The sequence below is a fragment of the Cetorhinus maximus genome, chromosome 27, assembly GCF_964194155.1.
Source record: "Cetorhinus maximus chromosome 27, sCetMax3.hap1.1, whole genome shotgun sequence".
Taxonomy (NCBI): domain Eukaryota; kingdom Metazoa; phylum Chordata; class Chondrichthyes; order Lamniformes; family Cetorhinidae; genus Cetorhinus; species Cetorhinus maximus.
The window spans coordinates 30,521,609-30,544,858 of record NC_135905.1 but is presented as its reverse complement, the minus strand read 5'-3'; the positions used below and the strand labels follow the sequence as shown (position 1 = coordinate 30,544,858).

The following is a 23,250-nucleotide window of genomic DNA, read 5'->3' as shown; positions in this document are numbered from 1 at the left end:
TGGCTTTTTGATTGGCTGCGGGGAGGAGGGGCATGGCAAGGCTGATCATGTCAAATGACCATTGGTGGGAGTGTGGGGCGTGCGGGATAGTAGGAGACAGGAGGTCACATGATGATGCCCACAGGAATAAATCCAACCAGGACAGAAGTGTTGGGGAGGAGCTGGGAGCTTGTGTTAGGCAGATGGCGATTGCAGGCCTGACCTTGGTCGGACAAAAGTTTTCCCACTCAACGTTCGCTGTACTCTGTTGGCATTGTGACAGAGCTGAATCTATCCTTTTGCTCTCAGCACTCACTGGAAAAGAAAGTCTTGTTTAAAAAGCTCAGCGGCCAAAACGACTGAAAATGTCACAGCAGCACATCTTTGATTGGTCAGGCATATTTGCCTGGGTGACACAGCAAGTTTAGAGAATGACGTGCCTTTGGAATAATGGTTCAAGGGTCCTTTCGTCCAGATCATTCTTCCATACTCCATTTTCTGTTCTGGAGCTGAAAATAGCCACCCATGCTGACGAGTCACTTTGGGAAAGGAGCCCTCTAACAGACCAATGCATTGCTGTGTAAGTACCTTGACTGATTCAGAGCTGCACCTCTCCCCAGTCACCAGGATGCTGCTAGTACTGCTGCAGCAGTTAGTGTTAGTGGTTTTGGTCTAGAGGGAGTGCTGGGCAAGAACCCGCCATGGGATCCCACTCCTATGGACTGTTAGAAATTCTTTGACACACCTTTAGGCAGCAGGGGAGATCTTTTAATTTGAATCATTTGCTAAAACGTGGCATTTTGATGGTATTAAACATTGGAAAAAGCCATATTGCATTGGAAAGCTGTTTTCTGATGGTGAATGCAACCTTTTATAGTCTGAATTATGAATCCCACTAAATACATCGTATTAAAGTATCTGCTGAATCGTAGCAATTGTTTAAAATGTTACAGACAGGAGAGAAGAGAGAAAGTGAAACATTCACTTCCCTTCCCTTCCCTTCCACAATTCGCATAGTTTCTTTGGAAAAGTAGATGTGTCTGTTTCTAAGGCCCTTTTAGCGTGTGGTCAATGTAAAGAACCAGCAGCAGACTTTTGTGTGTTTAAATAAAGAGGATTATTCAAACACTGGCCCCGAAAATCTAAAAGGTACATCAATCCCACACCACACGCTCAAGGAAGATACAATTAAAGAGGATGGTGCACATCCACAATTGTTAAGCCAAAAGAATACTTAACAGTTCATGTGTTTGGCTTGTTGTTGGTGATCAGTCATTGTGGACCCAATAAAGAGAGAAGTGTTTTTTTCACCCTTGAATTGTAGTTCAGATGGGTTCAAATAGTTGAAGTCAGATACCAGGATTGTTGTAGGATTCCCTCGAAGAGATGAACGTTCGGCAGGTCGCAAAGCTAGACACTTGTGGTTTTGCATATCAGGAGGTCAAATTTCTTTATAGATGGACTTTGAGCTTTGGAATCAGGCTGGCACGCTTTACAGCCTCCGGGTTCTTAAAAGGCAAAGATGCTGTTGCCTGTCTTGCAGCTGCTGTGTCTTGTGGAACTCTTCTGCAGGCTGCCCAGGACCTTTCCAGGTCTTCAGATCAAAACTCATTATCTTGAGCCAGTGTTGGTCACGGGGCCATTACTGGTATTGTCTAACCAGAATGCTTTGGAAGTCCAAAGACATCACTACACAATAGAAGATAGATAGTGGCCTTTCACACTGAACTTGTGGATAACTGGTCTCGTTAGCTCTCTGTTAAATTGCAAACTTGGAGGCATAGAGACTAACAGTCCTTTTTAGCCCATTTTCTACCCTTCGTCCCCCCACCACCCTCCATCCCCAACTGTTACTTGTTCCATGTTGTTCTTTCACAGAGTGCTTACTGTTGTTCTGCTATTATCACATTCTGCTTTCTTACCTTTATGCCACTATCAGCACCTTTTTTATCCCTCACCACTACCATTTGGTAACTCTTTGTCCTTTTGTTCATGACATCCATGTCAACCTCTCCTTTGCCCCCACCTATCACTGGCCTCCTATCCAGCTTCACCTCCTCCACCCGCGCCCCCTTATACAGTACAAATTTCATCACATTTCTACTTCTCTTTAGCTCTGGAGAAGGGTCATAATGACTTGAAACATTAACCCTGTGTCTCTCTCTACAGACGCTGTCAGACCTGCTGAGTTTTTCCAGCATTTTCTGTTTTTGTTTCAGATTTCCAGCATCCGCAGTATTTTGCTCTTAGCAGTCCATTGATTCTGTGTTTGGAGTGAAGTTTGAACAATGGAAGGTGTGAATTCCACAAAGGGGCACTGCCTGGGTAGGGAGGCCTCAAACAGCGTGATTTAATTAGAACCTTCCAGAAGCTTGAGATAGTCTGTGTTGAACAAGCAAAGGTCACCTGACCCCTTGGCAGCCATCTTAGCCACCTTATGAGTGTCCATTTTAAAATAAAAGACAGTTCTAGAAGCTTCCACAGGAGCATAGTCCATGATTGAAGTTATGAGTAGGATAGGCATTCACTGGGCATGACAAAAGTGTGGCGTAAAGTCTTCCTGTTTTTATACACTGTTAGTTGTCCAAGCTTATAATAAAGTGAGATACTTAAGTATAGGAATAATGTGAAAGTAAATAATTGTAATAAATAAAAACATAAGAACTAGGAACAGGATTTGCTTCTAATGAACAACACGTTACATAAATCTCCAAATACTGATGGCGATATTTCAAAGTAATCAATCATTCATGAACAACAGTTGTTATTATCACAAGTTAATCTTTCACTGAGGACGATCTTGCTGTGCAGACTGCCAGTTAGAAAGTACATCACAGAAGGAGGCCAAAAACAAAAACACCTGGAAAAACTCGGCAGGTCTGACAGCATCTGCGGAGAGGGATACAGTTAGCGTTTCGAGTCCGTATGACCCTTCATCGGAAGGAGGCCATTTGGTCCTTTGAGTCTGTGCTGGTTCTTCTTCAAAAAAAGGGCTGTAACCAGCTCATAGTGATGCTGGTCTCCGAAGGCAGCAAACACCCCCTTTATCTCCATCCCTCCACAATGGACAAAACAACAGCAACTACTTTTCAGCGCTGAACCGAACATTAAAAACTGTTTAAAGGATAAATCTTGGCTGCGCAGACAAACAAGGTTCTAGGTTCAAACCCCCTGCCTCGCGGCTAATCAACAACTTTCTGTAGAATGGAAAGGGAGACTTTCATTTCTGTAGCGCCTTTCATGACCTTGAGGATGTCCCAAAGTGCCTTCCCGCAAGTGAAGCACTTTTGAAGTGTAGTTGCTGTTGCATTGTTGGGAAAGATGGTGGCCAATTTGTGCACAGCAAGCTCCCACCGACAGCTGTGAAATTAATGGCCAGATAAACCCTTGGTTGAGGATTAAAGATTTACCCAGGTACCCTGGGGTAATGCCCCTGCTCTTCTTTAAATGGAGCCACGGGATCTTTTACTTCTTCAAAAGTACTTCATTGGCTGGAAAGCAATTTGAGATGTCCTGAGGTTGTGAAAGGCGCTATATAAATGCAAGTCTTATTATAGTTGAAACTTTAGGATACGTGTGAATGGGTTCATCTCAGGACTTAAGTTTTAAGAATGTCTTTTTTTGTAGATTTTAATTGGCCAATTCAGTCTGCGGGCCCCCAAGATAATAAGCTTTAGAAAACAAGAGATCATCACGGGAAAAGATATCTATGAACAAGGCCACTGCCTTGGACAAGCAAGTGCCTACAATTGTGGAATGTAACCTTCAAAATGCCGAATCCCACGCAATAAAAGTGGAATTTTAGTTGTTCATCATTAGCCATAAACCAGTGACCCTAATTCTAAATAGATGACATCAAGGAATGCAATCCCCAAATCCCCCCTAAAGTTCCTGCAGTCTGATGTAATAAACATTGGGATCTGACTTATTCAGTTACCAGTAAAGTAGCAGACCTTACTGTGCTTTTGTTTTTCTCTATCTTTACTTTGTGTTACTGTTTCTCAACGTGAAAACTGAGACTGGTGCCGGGGACCGATTCCTCGTCACTACGTCACATCCAGTAATGCTTTGAGGGAATTCTATAGTTCGAGCTGGCTGTGGTGACCGTATTTAAAAATTCACGTTGTGTGTCGTTGAAATATAAAAGTTCCATCGCTTCCCCTGTCATGGATCAGAACATGTTTCAGTTGTTGGCTTAGAGTGTTTGCTCGAACTTTTGTCTTTGAAGGCTCAGCTCAGCCCAATAACAACCACCTGCATTTATCTAGCGCCTTTCATGTAACTAAATGTCCCAAGACGTTTACCAGGAGCATTAAAAAGCAAAATTTTTGACACCGAGTCATGACCGCTTCCAGGCCCGCCGATAGCACGTGCCTGACGAGCGCAAGATTCAGGTTGTGGTCTCGCCAATGCCCTATATACGTGAAGTATAACCTCTCTACTTTTATATTCAATGCCCTCGCGATAAACAATAACATTCTATTAGCTTTCCTAATTACTTGCTGTAGCTACATACTAACCTTTTGCGATTCATACACTAGGACACCCAGATCCCTCTGCATCTCAGAGCTCTGCAACCTCTCACCATTTAGATAATATGCTTCTTTTTATTCTTCCTGCCAAATGGGACAATTTTGCCACATTATACCCCATTTGCCAGATGTTTGTCCACTCCCTTGACCTATCTATATCCCTTTGTAGCCTCCGTACGTCCTCTTCACAGTTTACTTTCCTGCTTATCTTTGTGTCATGAGCAAATTTGCAACCATACCTTCTGTCCCTTCATCTGAATCATTTATATAAATTGTTAAAAAGTTGAGGCCCCAGCACTGATCCCTGTGGCACACTTCTCATTACATCCCGCCAACCAGAAAAGACCCATTTATGGCTACCCTCTGTTTCCTGTTAGCCAGCTAATCTTCTATTCATGCTAATATGTTACTCCCGACACCATGAGCTTTTTTGCCTTCTTCAGTAACCTTTGAGGTGGCACCTTATCAAATGCCTTCTCGCAATCCAAGTACAGTACATCCACTGGTTCCCCTTTATCCACAGCACATGCTACTTTCTCAAAGAACTCCAATAAATTAGTTAAACATGATTTCCCTTTCACAAAACCACATTGACTCTGCCCGATTACCTTGAATTTTTTCATGTGCCCTGCTACAACGTCTTTAATAATAACTTCTAACATTTTCCCTGTGACAGATGTTAAGCTAACTGATCTGTAGTTTCCTGTTTTCTGTCTCCCTCCCTTTTTGAATAAAGGAGTTACATTAGCTACTTTCCAATCTAGTGGAACCTTCCCCGAATCTAGTGAATTTTGGAAAATTAAAACCAAGGCATCAACTATCGCACAAGCCACTTCTTTTAAGACTCTAGGATGAAACCCATCAGGACCTGGGGACTTGTCAGCTCCCAGTATCGAGTTCGCTGGCGATTGTGATTTTCTTGAGTTCCTCCCTCTCTGCCAATTCCTGATTTATAGCTATTTCTGGGATGTCACTTGTATTCTCCATAGTGCAGACTGATGCAAAAGATCAGTTCAATTCATCTGCCATCTCCTTATTTTCCATTATTTATTCCCCAGGCTCACTTTCTATAGGACTAACACTCACTTTGTTAACTCTTTTTTAAATATCTATAAAATCTCTTACTCTCTATCTTTAGATTTCTAGTCAGCTTTCTCTTGTACTCTAATTTTTCCCTCCTTATTAATCTTTGCCATTTTATGCTGTTTTTAATATTCTGTCCAATCTTCTGAGCTGCCATCTGCTTTGTGCAATTGTATACTTTTTCTTTTAAGTTTTATATTATCTTTCACGTTTCAGTTAACCATGGATGGTGGGTCCTCCCCTTTGAATTTTTCTTTCTCGTTGGAATGTATTTATTCCGTGCATTCTGAAATATCCCCTTAAAAGTCTTCCACTGCATTTCCATTGACCTACCCCTTAATCTAAATTGCCAGTTCACTTTAGCTAGCTCTGCTTTCATGCCCTCATAATTGCCCTTATTCAAGTCTAAAATACTAGTCTTAGACCCACTCTCCTCTCCCTCAAACTGAATATAAAATTCAATCATATTATGATCACTGATACCTAGGGGTCACCTTCACTATAAGGCCATGAATTAATTCTATTTTGTTGCACAATACCATGTCTAGTATAGCCTGCTGTCTGTTTGGCTCCAGAATATGTTGTACTAAGAAACTATCCCGAAAACATTCTATGAATTCCTCATCTGGGCTCGCTCTCTCTCCGAACTCCGCACTGTTTTTTGGGCTCCCTCTCTTTCCCTCTGTACTTCACACTGCTTTATCATGATTTAGCTGACTCTGTCACAGTTTCTTTGCCTTGGAAGTTAAAACAGTGAAGGATAATTTGCTTTGAGCTACCAAAGAAGTATTAGAGGAATTCTTACCACTTAATGTTTTCTTTTAAAGTTGCTGGTGTCAGCAATTGCTGCTCCACACTGGCTGTATGTAAATAGAAAGAACCTCCAAAGTTATGAACTTAAATGTGGATTGGACTAATGGGACATCCCTCTGCAGATGAGACAATCCTGCAGTGTGAAGTATGTGAAACCTTTGGTGTAAGAATTAGATTTGATATGTTGCAGCTCTTGACCTCTGTTTACTTTTTTAACTGGCAGAGACCTGCAAAACAATTGCAGTGAAATTAGTATCTTTATTGCAACAGTACTATTTTAAATATAGGATTTCTAGTTCACCTTTCACCAAAGGCTATGGTGGAATCAAAACTTCTCACTTTAGAAATAAATGCTACATAAAGTTACCCATGTGTAAAAACAAGCTGAGGGACATAAATATAATTGTTGTCAAAGGTCTGGCCCTGTGATTTATTGATAGTCGTAGAATATGAAAAGCTAATTGGGAACTAGTTTCTTCTGAGTTGAAAAGGCAGGCGTATCTCTGATGGGCTCAATATTATTTGAGGAATAAACAATATTTCCTTCCGATCTGTCCGCTGCAGTTCAGCATCTATTATGAGAACAGCTTCTGAATGACCAAACTTGCTTCCTGCCAAAGTCTTTGTTTAGGATTCAAATTTTGTAAATGTTATAACTGCTCCTTCCTTGAGCCGAAGTTTGTGCAGTGCCCATTGGAGCTTCCTTGGCCTCCCCCGCCACCCCGTTGGCCACCCCCTTGACCACCCCCATGGCCACCCCCATGGCCTCCCCCACCACCCCCATGGCCACCCCCACCATCCCCAATGCCTCCCCCGCCACCCCCTTTGCCTCCCCTGCCATCCCTGCCCCATCCCTCACTGATTCAGCCAGGGTCACCACAAACCAAAGATCACAATAGCTCCCAACGTTTGTCTACATAGCCCGATAATGGACATGTACCAGTTTATTCATCTGAATAGTGAAAGCCTGTAGTACAATTATAGATTTTGTCCCTCTGATCTTGAGATATGTCCGGAGAAACAGTGGTAAAGGATGGGTAATCATAGGTGCCTCTTTAAATTATCCCCATTACTTATATAATCAAATTGGTGTAACATTCAAACATAGTGTTGAAACATTTTGGTGCCATGCACCATCATCATGGCTGCATTGATCTCAGTGTATAAATTGGCCCAGAGATACAACACACCCAGTACCAATTATATCCCTGTCTGCGTATAGAATACTAAGTACCTCATGTCACACCCTTACTTTCCAATGCTTATATCACCACTGCCAGTTGTTGGAGCTGCATGTCTGTCACGCACTCTAGTCCTCCACATGCCTCTGTGGCACCAGCTGCGCCCACCAAATCAATCCTCCAACCAATCCAAACTGTCTGGACAGACAATATTTGTATTGTAGGTAAATAAACTGTTCAAATCCCATCCAGTGACTTGACCACAAAAACCCAGGCTGACACTCCCAGTGCAGTACTGAAGGAGTGCTGCCCTGTCAGGTGCATCTTTCGGATGAGCCATTAAACTGAGGCCCCACCTGCCCTCAGGTGGATGGAGGTAAAAGACCCCATGACCCAATTTCAAAGCAGAGCAAGGGATTTATCCTTGTGCCAATATTTCTGCCTAAGCCAACATCACTAAAGCAGATTATTTGGTTTTTTTTTTACCTCATTGCTGTTTGCGGGAACTTGCTGCGTGCTAATTGACTGCCAAGTTTCCTACACTTCAAAAATACATTGGCTTTGAGGCATTCTGAGGTTGTGACAGATGCTGTATAAACACAAGTCTTTTTTTTTTTCCTACCCTCCTCTTTCCAAATTGGGTTGGGAAAGAGGGTTTGAACTTTTCAATCCTTGCTGAGGAGTCTAACTTAATACCTACAGTACCAATTGTACCATTTTTATATTAATATGTTCTTTCATTTCACAGAATCACAGAATTTTTAAGTGCAGAAGGAGGCCATTCGGCCCATCGAGTCTGCACTGGCTCTCTGAAAGAGCATTCTACCTAGTCCCATTCCCCTGCCTTATCCCATAACCTTGCACATTCTCTCTTTTCAGGCAGCTATCCAATTCCCTTCTGAATACCTCGATCGAACCTGCCTCCACCACCCTCTCAGGAAGCTCGTTCCAGACTCCAAACACCCTCTGGGTAAAAAAAGAAAAATTCCTCACATCACTTCGACTCCATTTGCCCATTATTTTGAATCTGTGCCCTCTAGTTCTTGATGTTCTCTTGAGTGGGAACAGTTTCTCACTATTTACCCTGTCCATACCCCTCAGGATCTTGAATACCTCTATCAAGTCTCCTCTCAGCCTTCTTTTCTCCAAGGAAAACAGACCCAAGGTCTCCAATCTATCCTCATAGCTACAGTTCTTCATCCCAGGAATCATTCTTAAGAATCTTCTCTGTACTCTCTCCAATGCATTCACATCCTTCCTCAAGTATGGTGCCCAGAACTGGACACAGTACTCCAGATGAGGCCTAACTAGTGTCTTCTACAAGTTCAACATGACCTCCTTATTCTGTACTCAGTGCCCCTATTGATAAAACCTGGGATACTATATGCTTTATTGATTGCCCTCTCAACATGTTCTGCCATCTTCAATGACTTATGTGCAAATTCTCTGAGGTTCCTCTGTCCCTGCACCTCCTTTAGAGTTTCTCCCTTTATTTTATACTGTCTCACCATATTCTTCCTGCCAAAATGAATCACCTCACACTTCTCTGCATTGAGCTTTGTCTGCCATTTGTCTGCCCAATCCACCAACATGTCTATGTCCTTTTGAAGTTCAAGACTATCCCCATCATAGTTGACGATGCTTCCAATCTTCATATCATCTGCAAATTTTGAAATCATGCCCTGTACACCACAGCCTAGGTCATTAATATATATCAAGAAGAGCAAGGGTCCCAACATTGACCCCTGGGGGACCCCACTACAGACCTTCCTCCAATCTGAAAAACAACCATTTATCACTACTGTTTCCTGTCACTCAGCCAATTTCTTATCCAAGTGCCTACTTTCCCTTTTATTCCATGAGCTAGAATTTTCTCACAAGTCTGTTGTGTGGCACTGTATCAAATGCCTTTTGAAAATCCATATTCACCATATCAACAGCATTGCCCTTATCAACCTCCTCAGAAAACTCCAGCAGTTAGTTAAACATGATTTTCCCTTAATGAATCCATGCTGGCTTTCCTTAATTATCCCACACCTGTCTATTGATTAGTGACTAGTCTAGTGACTATTGATTTTGTCCCGAACTATAGTTTCCAGAAGTTTCCCTGCCACTGAGGTCAAACTGACTGGTCTGTCTTTGCCGGCTTTATCCTTGCACCCCTTTTTGAACAAGGGTGTAACATTTGTAATTCCCCAGTCCTCTGGCACCTCCCCTGTGTCTAAGGAGACTGGAAGATTATCACTAGTGCCTCTGCAATTTCTACTCTCACCTGCCTCAGTAACCTTGGATGCATCTCATCCAGTCCTGGTACCTTATCAATTTTAAGTAAAGATAGCCTTTCTAATACCTCCTCCTTCTCAATTGTAAATTCCTCGAGTGTAGTTACCTCCTCTCTCATCTCGGCCTGGGTAGTATTCTCTTCCTTTGTAAAGACAGATGCAAAGTACTCGTTTAATACGTCTGCTAATTCTCCTGCCTCCAGATGCAAGTCTCCTCTTTTATCCCTAGCTGGCCCTACCCTTTCTTTTACCACCCTTTTACTATTTCCATGCTTATAGAAGACCTTGTGATTCCCTTTTATGTTCACTGCCAGCCTCTTTTCATACTCTCCCCTTGCTTTTCTGATTAGTTCTTTCACTTCCCCTTTGGTCCTTCTATATTCAGCCTGACTCTCCATTGTATTTTCTACCTGACACCTGTCACACACATACTTCTTCCTTTTCATCTTCACCTCTCTCTCTCTCGTCATCCAAGTTGTTCTAGATTTATTTGTCCTACCTTTCCCCGTCAAGGGAACATACCTTGACATTGTCTCCCAGAACAATGTCCAACAGTGCCTGCCCTCTTGTTGGACCAGAAACATACTGCTGCAGAAGATTATCTTGAACATACTCCAGGAACTCTTGCCCTTATGTCCCTTTGCACTATTCCTATCCCAGTCTATATTTGGGTAATTGAAGTCCCCCATTATAATTGTTCTGTAATTCTTGCAACTCTCTGTGATTTCTTTGCACATTTGTTTTTCTACATCCCTTCCGCTAGTTGGTGGTCCATACGCTACACCGATTAATGTTATTGCACCTTTTTCATTCCTTACCTCTAGCCAGAGAGACTCTGTCCTTGACCCATCTGGAACATCCTCTCTCTCCAGTACTGTAATGCCGTCTTTAATCAATACTACCTTTTCCTCAATTTCTGTGTCTCCTAAATGCCTTTCTTTGAGCCAGGCCTCTGTTATAGCAATAATATCATAGTTCAATTTGTTAACTTGTGCCTGTAGTTCACCAATCTTATTAACCACACTCCGTGCATTCACATTCATGCACATTAATCCTGATTTAGGCTTTTTAACGTTCCCACTTGCTCTGACCCCATCTAATGACTTACTATAGCCTACCCTAGTTCTATCAAACGCTCCAGGTATTCTATTTACTTTGATACTACTCTCTGATAGATCCTCATTTTTAATACTTCTCTACTTCCCACTGCCAGTTTGTCTCCTCTCATCTCTGAATTTCCCCTCGGCTTCCCATCCCCCTGTCAATCTAGTTTAAACCCGCCCCAGCAGCACAAGCAAAGCTCCCCACGAGAACATTAGTCCCAGGAAACATACCTGGAACATTTGAGAAGCAAAATATCAGACGTCTTCTAAAAATAAAATTTCCTGATGGATGGGTTCCTAGCAGGAACTAGTACAAGCTCCTTGAGGGTGGTGCTAGTCCAATGGTTGTGTTATTGGACTAACAGCCCCCATTATTTTTAAATCACAGTGGAAATTGTGAAATTGAAGTCAGGATCTCTGGTAATTTGTGAAGAAAGATGATACTGAAAGCCGGCAGATTGGTGGAAAAGCTAAGTTTCTTCAGGGAAGGCTGCCTTCCGTCTCCTGTCCTATTGTTACCTACTCATGAGGTTGGCTCTCACTAATGTAGATGACTGTTAATGAGGCTACTCATTCACTTTTAACCACCATCTTATCTTCTTGGGGCAAACTCTGAGCAATTTTTTTTTAAACTTTTGGTACTAAAAGGAGCAAATCACATTTGTGTCTTGCACTCAGCTCTGTTGAATTTTTGCTCTGTCTCTCGTGGTCCCTCAACGTGGGGAGGAGGTGGCATGTGGAGTCTTTTATGATTGGGAGGTTGTTGTGTTGCAGCCACCACACAGCCCTGGCTGGCCAGGAAACTCTCCTGCTCTTTACTGCCCGCCATAGGTGTATCAGAGGGATTCGCAGGTTGATAATCAATCTGTTTGGCTGCGCCCCTAACGCACCTTGCGTGTCCACCAGGTCTCTGGGTGGGGCTCAAACCCGGAGCTTCTGGCTCAGAGGTAGGGATGCTACCCACTCCGTCACCAGACTTCCTTCCGCTGAATTAATGGGGACGTTTATTTAAATTAGCATGGCGCTGGTATGGAAAAAGTGTGTGTAATGTTATGACAACTGATCTTCTTTATTACTGATGGGTGACGAGGTCTCCCTGATTCCATTAAGTGGTGACAGTGTTTAGTTTATGTAGGAACAGGCGGAAGCATAGCAAGTTAAATACAGATGTTGAATAATTTTGTTTTCTTTCTGGATTTTGTGCTTGATGCTTGCTCTGTCTGGTGAGGAGGGTAGAATTTACTGCTCAGTAAACCTGTCTCTCTGCTGCCCTAACAGCAACAATCTGCTCATTTTAAATGGGTTATCACCTCCATTAAAACAGCCTTGAGAGCAATTTAATACCAGCACCCGCGGAACATCAGTGACTGACTAATTTCTGGACAAAGCTCCTTACTGTCATGCCTCTCTGCGTGCCTGCCATTCCAATGCCCTTTAACTGCTGCCATCTATATATAATATATATGGTAACCTTGGCATTTTCTGAGGTGTCCTTGGTCTATACAACGGTGCTTGGGCTGTTTTTAGCAGTGATGTTAAATCATGGTGTATTGTATTCTAAATGGCCTGACCTTGCCTTTTATATTAGAGCCATGCTTTCCCTATGTTAACAAGAGAGCAGAAATAACGCCTGCAGTTATTAAAAATGATGGATACATTTAACCCTTAACTCCCTGTGACCCTCGGAAGCTGTTCCATTAATCGCATTCGCTCAGCACCCACTGTTAAGGCTCCTTTGTGTGTGTCGGCGCTCAACAAGCAATTAAGATACAATTACCTCAATAATGAATTCATCAATCAAAATAAACCAAATTAATGGGAAAAGTAATAGACACGCGGCCTACTTTTTCAGATGTCCATTTGTCACCAGTGACCTTTAAATCTAGCTGTGATTTATTAGTCCTGTGTTTATAAAAAAACGTGGGCCTGTGCACAATGATGAAGCCTCATACCTGCTCTACAGGGCAGGAGACTTGCAAACCACTTGGGCTTGTATCTTTTTTGCTCGTACCACCAATTTAGGAACAATCTGACCATTTGTTTCTGCCTCCATTTTCCATTTCTCCTTTCTCTCCTCCTTTACTTGGCTGAAGGTAAAAATAGCCTTGCATTCATATGGCACCTTTCACGACCTCAGTTTGCCCCAAAGCCGGTGAAATACTTTTTTTTTTGAAGTGTAGTCACTGCTGTAATGTAGGAAACACAGCAGCCAATTTGCGCACAGCAAGATCCCACAGACAGCAACATGGTAAATATTGGATAATCTGTTTTTTTGTGGCGTTGGTTGTAAGATAAATATTGAAAAGAAAGAGGGACTAGAATTTACATAGCACCTATCAGGACCACCAGTTGTCACAAAACACTTTCCAGCCAATTAAACACTTGAAGTGTAGTCACTGTTATAGGAAATATTGGCCAGGACACCCTTGCTCTTCTTCACACTAACGCTATGGGATCTTTTACGTCCACCTGAGGGGGCAGACAGGACCTCAGTTTAAGGCCTCATCTGAAAGATGACATCTCGGACGGTGCAGAACTCCCTCAGTAGTGCACTGGAGCATCAGCCTAGATTTAGTGCTCAAGTGGGGCTTGAACCCATAACGTTCTGATTCGGCTGAGAATGCAATCAACTGAGCCACAAGGTGGTAGATTATGCTGGAATGAACTTTTGGGGCAAAGTTAGCCAGAATCTCACCCCATCTTCAGGCCTGGCCCTGAATGATGGGTGTGTGTGGGCTATTCAGCCCCAGAAGGGTATGTGTGGGCTATTCAGCCCCCGGAAGGGCGTGGGCTATTTAGCCCCTTACCCCTTTCAAACCCAATCCTTCCATCTAGCTTCTGCTCAGCACACCCGATCTCACCACCTTCATCTTAGCATCCGTTTCTATTCCACCTTTGTGAAGTGCACTGAATTTTTTTTACCTTCAAGATGCCATTTAAATGCAAGTTGTTGCTTTTAGTCATATTAGTAATGGTTAGTAGTACTTAATGGTAATAGTATTAATAAGGGCTCCTCATCCTGTTGGCGCCTAACTTCAACACGTGCCCTTTGCTGTAAGGTTACTGAATTAGTAACTAAAATGAGCAACTTTAACATATGTTTCTAAAACCCTCCCCTAAGGCCAGTTCTAAAGCCTTCAGTGACACCCTGAATGACTGAATGTCACTCTCACACTGCCTCTCATTTAGCCTGGACTCTGCGAGGTTGGTACCTGATGAGCCAGCTCCCTAATCCCAGCTGTAGGATCACAGACAATGGAGCAAGACGGGGTCAGTGGCCTGTATGTGGGGACTGGATTTAAGATGTGCCCCAATGATATCTCCCAGAATCCGCGATTTGACAAATACAACATACTTCATATTAGCGAGAGCTGTCGTGTAATATTAAAACCCATCTTAAATCAAAAAAAAAACCCCTTTCTGCTGTATGTGGTGTAAGTAATACTGCATTCCTCACTGCCAGGAACCCAAAAGAGAGAGAGAGATCAGATTACACCATCCGAAGCCCTCAAAAAGGGTATTGTCTTGTAATTCACTGTGAGATATCCCTTTCCCTCTGTGGAAGACTCTTTTTATAAAGCAGACAAGTTGCCTTGTATTGTCTACAATGGCAAAATTTGCTTCATTTGAAAAGTGCGTCATTGCATTCCAGATTAGTGTCTCTGCTATCTGATGAGAGATAAACTGACAAAAAAGAAATGCATGGAGGAGAGGAAATACGTCTGAGAAAGTGCCTCCGAGCTGTAATGCATTCACAAGGTATCCAATTTTTTTTACAAACTAGAAATGCGATAATGGTTTTGCTGCAGGAATCTGGCTTTCTTTATTGAGTGAGCTCTTAGCTCGGGCCCTTAGCTCAGGCGAGTGTGTGAATAACGGTGGGAGAGGGGAGAATGAAAGGCCTTTTCTTGTTGCTACATTTGTGGCTTGTCGTGTTAAACCCTTCGTACCAATTCCTGAAGAGGGGCCTCGTGTCAAATTTAAATCATGGTGGTGTTTTTGCGCAGGGCATGTGGACCCTCAGCTGAGAGAGATAAATCTGCATTTCCTTGGAAACCTGATGTCAGTATCACTGTGGTTGCCGGTTCTTGGAGACCTGTAGATGTCTCGGTGAATGTTCTGAGGCCCAATCATACAAATTTTGGCAGTTGGCGCATGTGTGCTTCCAGTGAAGTGACTGAGACTCTTGGGTATGAAGCCAGCAAGCTCCTGATCTGAGGCCCATCTTACTAGCTGCATGATGGATGTAGTCACAGGAATTGCTAAGGACCACCTCACATCCATGCTGTGCAAACGCATCATCTGTCTCCATTCATTTGTAACTAGGGCACAACACATTCTGACAGTTTTGACCTGTACATCTGCCTTTTGGCCACACTGGTTGAATCCAGATGCATTCATTATGTCCAGCAGCGCGTGCCCTGGGCTTCAACAATGATCGGTTCTGTCGCTCCCCGAATAATTGGCATCAACGGGCTCTTTGGAGAGGAAAATGCTTTGCTGCCTGCCAAGGACTTGGCATCATCTTCCACTGCTGTGCCCATCTGTTGAGGGACCGCTCCACTTGGCAGAACGATATTAGTCTGCTCGTATCACATTGTGGATGCTTTCCCTGTATTGTCAGGCTTGTTTCATTTCTGGTGTTGTCCACAGATTTAGGAATTTATAATTGAAACGCAGACAGAGATTAGATTATTAATATATTATGTATAGCTGGGTAAAATTCCCGATGTATCCCTCAAAGGAGTGTAGCTCACCTAACCCCAGATGGAAAGAAATCTGTTGTCTCTGGGACTCACGGACCCCTGGAGTTCTGCAGTTTGAAAAGCTCTGTCCCAGCGTGGCAACAGAACATCGAGGCTTTCAATCGGCTCACTCCATTGTAAAAATGCAGCTTTGGTTCACATCATTTGCAAATCGGTCTTGGCAGCTGATCCCAAACTCCAAATGCAGAACCAGAGCTTCGCAAGCTGAACATAGTGCATGATAACAGCAATGATTTATTAAGTTCACTGCAACTTGAGATGAAGCTCCCTCTTGATGCTGGTGTGAAATTAAGGAAGCAGAGGTGACCCTGTCTGTCTGCCAATCTTTCCAGTGTGCTGCAATGACTAAACAATGTCTTCCTTTGCCATCAGAATTATTTCTTACCTGCAAACTCCCCACATAACAAGGATTATGTTCCCCTTTCAGGTTGGGATTGGCTTGATAAACCTCAAGGTGACAGCAGCTACATCTGAGATTTGAGTGAAATCGCTGACTGAGATTTGAGTGAAATCACGGACTGAGATTTGAGTGAAATCGCTGACTGAGATTTGAGTGAAATCACGGACTGAGATTTGAGTGAAATCGCTGACTGAGATTTGAGTGAAATCGCTGACTGAGATTTGAGTGAAATCGCTGACTGAGATTTGAGTGAAATCGCTGACTGAGATTTGAGTGAAATCGCTGACTGAGATTTGAGTGAAATCGCTGACTGAAATTTGAGTGAAATCGCTGACTGAGATTTGAGTGAAATCGCTGACTGAGATTTGAGTGAAATCGCTGACTGAGATTTGAGTGAAATCGCTGACTGAAATTTGAGTGAAATCACTGACTGAGATTTGGGAGAAATCACGGACGGGAGAGCAAGATTTGTTGGTGCTTTTGTTTTCTTGCTTTGCTAATATTTGAATGTTATTTTAATGAGGCAAATTAATTGGTATCTTTGGCAGTTTGAAGAAAAGTATTCTGAATGCAAAGCTGTTGGTGGGGGTGGGGTGGGGGCGGGTTCCGAAGTTTAACTGATTTGAAGTTGAAATGGGGATAAAGCTGTGGAGTGGGGCTAGTTGAGTAGCTCTTACAGGGGGCCAGCACAGACACGATGGGCTGAATGGCTGCCTCTTGCTTTGGAACCATTCTGTGATTATATTCTATGACTCTTTGAGTGTACAGGGTTACAAAATTATGACCGGTTTAGATAGGGAAGACAAAAAAACAAACGGTCCCCATTAGCTGACATTATGAAAGCTAGGGGGATGCAGACTTAAAGTTTTTGGGGATAAGATGCTGCGGGGGTGGGGTGGGGGATGGTGGGTGCAAAGGGGGGGATGTGAGGGAGAACTTTACCGTTCAGTGAGTGCTAACGGCCTGGAGCTCACTGCCCATGAGGGTGCTGGGAGGGAGACGATGAATTATATCAAAAGGAAAATTGGATTGGCACTTGAGGGAAATAAACTAACAGGACTGTTGGGATAGAGTGCCGGAATGTGCCGGAATGTGACTGGATCACTGGCGTGGACTCAATGGGCCAATGATCCCCTGCGCTGTAAGGGCTCTTAAGCTGACCATGGTTCAGCCCCTTTCAGCAGATGCCAGGAAACTCCCTGTAAAGAGAACCCTGTTCGTGTTTGCTTTGCTCAGGTGGAAGGGACAGGTCTGGAGATTTAGCGACAGCACAGAACAACGTCTATGCAGCTGATTGCAAGAGACATTCATATCTTCAATCCTCCCTGGTGTCAGTTGGCAGGCTCGATGGGGTTAGTCACATGAAGTTGCCCTCAGGATGAAATGGCAGGGACAGGATGGTGAGAAGGCACAGCAGGCAGATATTTGTTCTCGTGCCAGTAAATGAAAGCACCTTCAATAAGATGCAGGTCAGCCCATTTATTTTCCAGCACTGAATTTGAAGGCAGAGTTAGGGTTACTGTAATTTGTCTCTGTGTCCCAGAGGCAATGGAGTTCAAATCATAAATAAAAGCAGCCAAGAATGCTGCTTTTCACTGCTATCCATTTTCATTGCTGACTCTTGTCTGGCAGTAGTGGGACCCCTGGATGTGAACTGACTGGGAGGGGCTGAGATCTCCCCTTCTTGGCTCACACTGGAAGGTTGTCCAGGTGTGGCAGGAGTCCGTGCAAATCCACCCAAACCTCAGCTCTGCCTTCAAGGCAACAAGAGAGAAAACAAAGTAAAATGGGAAGCGCTAGGACTGGAGCTGGGTTTGAAAATCCACAACTCGTCATGAAAACCTTCTCAAATTTGTGTCTTGAGGCTTTATTCACTGCAGCTGTTGAAGATGAAAGTCCGGTTCCAATTTCGCATCCATCAGCTTCTCTTTTCACAGCCTGGGTTTATCTTTCCCCCTCTCTGAAATGTTTGCCAATTTTTTTGCCTCTCATCTCCTCGTCCCCTCCCCTTCGGGAGGTGCTTGCTCACCTTGCTGTGCGAAGCTTCCATGTGCTTACACAAGTGGCAGTTGTCAATCAATTAAGAGGGAGCCTTGGTGTTGAGCATTGCAGGCTTTGTGACATAGGAGAGCTTGAGGACTTGTCTTCCCCTCACGTACAGTCATGCTAGGAGCGTGGATCATCAGATAGCATACAGGGCTGGAATTTGGCAACTTTTACCCTCACCAATGCAACCTTGCTATCAGGATTGTGCAAGGAGATTCTGGATTTTTTTTTATTTTCATCCCTGATTGCCCTCGAGAAGGTGGTGGTGAGCTGCCTTCTTGAGCCGCTGTAATCCGTGTGGTGTAGGTACACCCACGGTGCTGTTAGGGAGGGAGTTCCAGGATTTTGACCCAGCGACAGTGAAGGAATCTTCTTGCTTTTCCTCCAGCATATCTGAAATTGCGAACTCCATGGGCACAGCCAAGCGAGGGCAGGTTGATTCTGCCCTCCCCCTCCTCACTTTATTGTTGTGAAGAAGAAAGTTTTTGTCACATAAGGAATCATTGGGTTACATTGCCACAAATGTCTGTTGACGTCAAGTCAACCTCAACGTTTCAACAACACCACATTATGCAGTTTGTCGGCGAGATTTCCCACACCCGCCCGCCGCTGGGATCTTCTGGTCCCACGGCAAGTCAGTGGGCTTCTGGCTGGGGCGCTACCCCACCCACAGCGGGTCCCACCCAGGACAGGGCTGGAAAATCCCGGCCTATAGCACCTTTCTGCTAATGAAATGTCCCAAGGCACCTCACAGGAAACAAAGTATGAGCCACATAAGGAGACATTAGGTCAGGTGACCAAAAGCTTAGTCAAATAGTTAGGTTTTAGGGAGTGTCTTAAAGGGGGAAAGCGAGGTAAAGAGGTTTAGGGAGGGTAACCCAGAGCTTGGAGCCTTGGCAACTGAAGGTACGGCCACCAATGGTGCAGCGATTGTAATTGGGGATGCACAAGAGGCCAGAATTAGAGGAGCGCAGATATCTCAGAGGGATGCGGGACTAGAGGTAATTGCAGAGATAAGGTGGCGCGAGACCGTGGAGATATTTGAAAGCGAGGTTGAGGATTTTAAAATCAAGACTTTGCTTTTGGGAACCAGTGTAGGTCAGTGGGCACATGGGTCATGAGGGAATGAAACTTGGTGGTGGGCAGCAAAGTTCGGAAGGAACTAGACGAACAATTGTAGGAAAATATTAGAGCAGAGGGGGAGAGAGAACAGGAAATGGGAATAGAATAGATAGCTGAGATGTGGAAATAGGACCTCCAGACATGATATGGTCCAATTAGCAGCCTCCTACAGTGAAATCCCCATGAACCAATCAGTGCCCAATGTATCGTTGGCTGGTTTCATCTCTCATCTCATTGTCTCCTCATAGTGAATACAGCTTGTACCCCTACCCTACCCTTGTTTTCAATTTACATGAAAAATGTTGTTTTGAGATTTTCTTGCTCCAACTTTCAACCTTGTACTGGACACAGGCATCCCTTACTGCAATGAAAACATTGAAATATCACATGACAATCTGGAAGCTATGTCTGTCTTGTCACTATGGTTTCAAGTAAAACAGTGCAATCTAATTTTATTGCAGAAAGTTTGGCTATTTTTCCTAATTGGAAATGGCTTTGATGCAACCCTTGTTAGCTACTGAGTAATTCTCTGATCTATTAGCAGCAGAATGATCCCACATTTGATTACTCGTCTTGGGCTGCGTTAATTGGCGTTAGCTTGTGTGCCATGTTGGCCTCCATACTCTGTGGGAGAGGAAAATTAGTCAACTCTGACATTTCTGATGGCTATTTAGTCACCCTTCCCAGAAAGAAAGACTTGCACTTATATAGCGCCTTTCATGATCTCAGGGAGTCACAAAGCACTTTACAGCCAATTATGTCTTTTTGAAGTGTAGTCACTGTTGTAATGTAGGAAACACAGCAGCCAATATGTGCACAGCAAGTTGCCATGAACAGCAATGTGATAAAGACCAGATAATCCGTTTCGGTGATGTGCATTGAAGTGTCAATATTGGCCAGGACACTGGATAACTTCCCTGCTCCTCTTTGAAATATGGCCATAGGGTCTTTTATGTCCACCTGAGAGGGGAAACGTGGCCTCAGTTTAACGCCTCATCTGAAAGATGGCTCCATGCAGCACTGGAGTCTCGACCTAGATTTTGGTGCTTAAGTCTCTGGAGCAGGACTTGAACCCCTGACCTTTTGACTCAGAGACGCGGTTGCTATCAACTGAACCATGTCTGATGCCTGGAAGTGCACACGAGTGCAGACTGTGAGTGAGAATAGGGTTAGACGTAGCTGAGGTGACCCTCCGATTGCAGAGATTGCCAGCACTTGTTACAAAGGTTCTTCCACTCAGTGTAGGGCTGCCAATTGTGATTGAATGTATTCCTGAAGGTTTCATCACACGACTTGCCCCCACGCTCCAGCCACTTGTCGGCCCACACATCGATTCTTGTGATGTTCTGCCTTCCCTTAGCAATTGCAAAGCAAGAAGATTCGTTACCCAATTGGATAATGATTGATTGTCAGACAGACAGCCTTTTTCAACATCTTTATATCTGGTTAAAAAAAAAGGAAATGTTCAAAGAAAATGACAAAAAGCAATCTTTTTTTTTACTGTCCCGCTGACGTTTCTCCAGGGTCGCACACAGCAGTGTCCTGGAGATTGATCTTCAATTCCTGGAGACTCCTGGCCGACCCTGGAGGGTTGGCAACTTTAACTCAGTGAAGGCGCTGGAGGGCTCCTGGTGCTCACAGGACACGATGCCTGAAGGGGAGAAAACAAGCAGGGAAAATTGTTTTATCTTTTTAACGTAGATCCAAAGAGGTCATTCCAATTTGAACTTTTTTTAAAACAAGGGGATCTGGTTATGCTCCTCACATACCAATGGAGACAAAGTGGAATCTTGGAGCAAACTGACAGCAGGATGTGAATTTAAGACTAGGGAAGAATTTGTGTATTAAGTCCCTGGTGGGAGCAAGGTAGAAATAAGATCTGTTTTCAGTAATGCCTGAGAGCAGTTGCTATCTGATGATCAACTTGTAAGAGATTCAGCTTTTAGGTAAATCAATAATAGAATCAGACGGGCTGGACAAGTGAACTGCAGGGTCACCATGTAATGGAGGCAGCTAACCAGAGCTTAGGAAGGTTCTGAAAGTGCCTTCACGTGTTGATTTGCTGGGAGGAGTTGGGGGAGTGAGCGATGGAGAGATGTCAGATTAATCGTGGGGCTTTTTAATGTGCAGCATGAGGTTTCTTCAGAGGCAGAGAGATCAGCTGTCTGGACTTGCGTTTCAGTCAGACGCGTTTCCCTCAACTAACGCTAACGTGGGAAGGAGTGCATTTCGAAGGGCTTGAGAAAAGACGGGAAGGTTTTGCCCGCTTAAAGGTGCAATGATTCGGGTCTCCCAGAAATAAGACGATTCGTGACAAAGTGTCGGGAGGTTTAGGGACGCTGAAATTGGGACGCTGAGGCAGGTAACTGCCAGACCTTTCACATACATCAGCAAGATAAGAACTGAATACAGGCTTAACACTCATCTGCCATAGACATGTTCTAAAGAGTTGGAGCTTGAGAGTGAGTGAGCTTGTTTAAATCTAGCCCATGAAAATGTTTGCATTCAGTATATTCTTGCTGGACGCATTTTGTTTTTAGTTCCAAATTCTCATCGTTTGGGATTGATGCACTTTTTTTTGGATTGAGGATAAGCTTGTCACAGAGCGCATGTTTTGGTGTCACATGACACGGAGGTAAGTGTTAGGCCCCACTGTTCTGCTCACAGCTTGCCTCTTGGGAAGTGTCCAGTTGCTGGATCTGCCTCAGTTGGGTCCCTCTGACTGAGTCAGAAAGTTGTGGGTTCAGGCCACATGCCAGGACCTGGGCACATAACGTGGATTGGCACCTTGGCGCAGTAGGGTTACCAGCCCCTTCAGGATTGCCTTGGGGCTTCCAGGAATTAAAAACAAAATGAATCTTCAGGACACTCCTGCCAGGAAAAAAACCATAGAAGCATCCATTATTTTTTCACTTTGAATGCTTTTGTTCATCAGCTATAACAGTAGAGGAATGGGGACAGGGTGGGGTTGGGGGCGCTGTTTGACAGTCAAGAATCATCGAGTAGAGTCATGAAGAGCTGCTTTTCATTGGCATGTGAAGGTGGTGATGGACGGTGGGGACATCATGTGATAAAACCTCCACGATTGCACCCACTTAGAGTTGGAAGCCTTGAGTGCTGAGAGAATACTAGATTATCAAAGGGCACAAGGTAAGTGTTCCTGAGAGAGTCTGTTCAGCCTGTTTTAGTTCATTCATCCGAGAGGGGGAAAAGAACCCCCTGGACCCATCGCAGCATTGTGCTTTCACTTAAAGAATTCCAGGAACATCGCCTTCACCATTCTTGGCCCATTCAATGCGTTCACTCTTTATGAGGAAATATGAGTCACAAATCTGCCTTAGTGAGGATGGGACAGGCGCTATGAAAATGCGAGGTCAGCTCCCCTCCCTTGACCTTTCTCTCGCTTCACCTTCTTTCTCCACACAAGTTCTGCAGTGGAAACGTTTATTATCAGCATCCCTACTTTATAGGCACATTTCACCCACTCTCGCGGTTTGCCTGCACTTCCCAGCTTGGCCAGACAGGAGGCGAAGGGGGTCAGGAAGGGACTGAGCATGTGCAGCAGCCGGAAGAGGAGAGGATAATTTATGGAAAATGTTTGACTTTCCCAAATTTTTCTTCAGTTCCATTTGCTCGTGTTCAAATGAGCTCTTGAGGATGTTAGTTTGAACTGTACTGAATATAAATGAACACCTGCCTCTCTGTGTGTCATATCAGTAACTTGGAAGAAAGTTATCGACATACATTTCAATGATGCTACAGGACCAGAGGGACCTGGGAGTTCACAAACACAAATCGTTCAAGGACAAGTTGTTAACGCTAATGAAGGAAGTTTACAGGTGGAATCCATGGCCAGGATTTTTTGGATGCTGGGAAAGAGTTGTTGGAGAACGCGTCACCGCCGATACTGGCTGCCCAGCAACCATTTAACATTCTTAGGAGC

The 23,250-nt window shown here is 44.0% G+C and overlaps 1 protein-coding gene across 3 annotated transcripts in view; it reads left to right on the top strand.

Annotated features, from left to right (window-relative positions):
- ndst2a (N-deacetylase/N-sulfotransferase (heparan glucosaminyl) 2a) overlaps positions 1–23,250 on the top strand; it is a 494,353-nt gene that overhangs the window by 236,949 nt on the left and 234,154 nt on the right. The window lies entirely within an intron of this gene.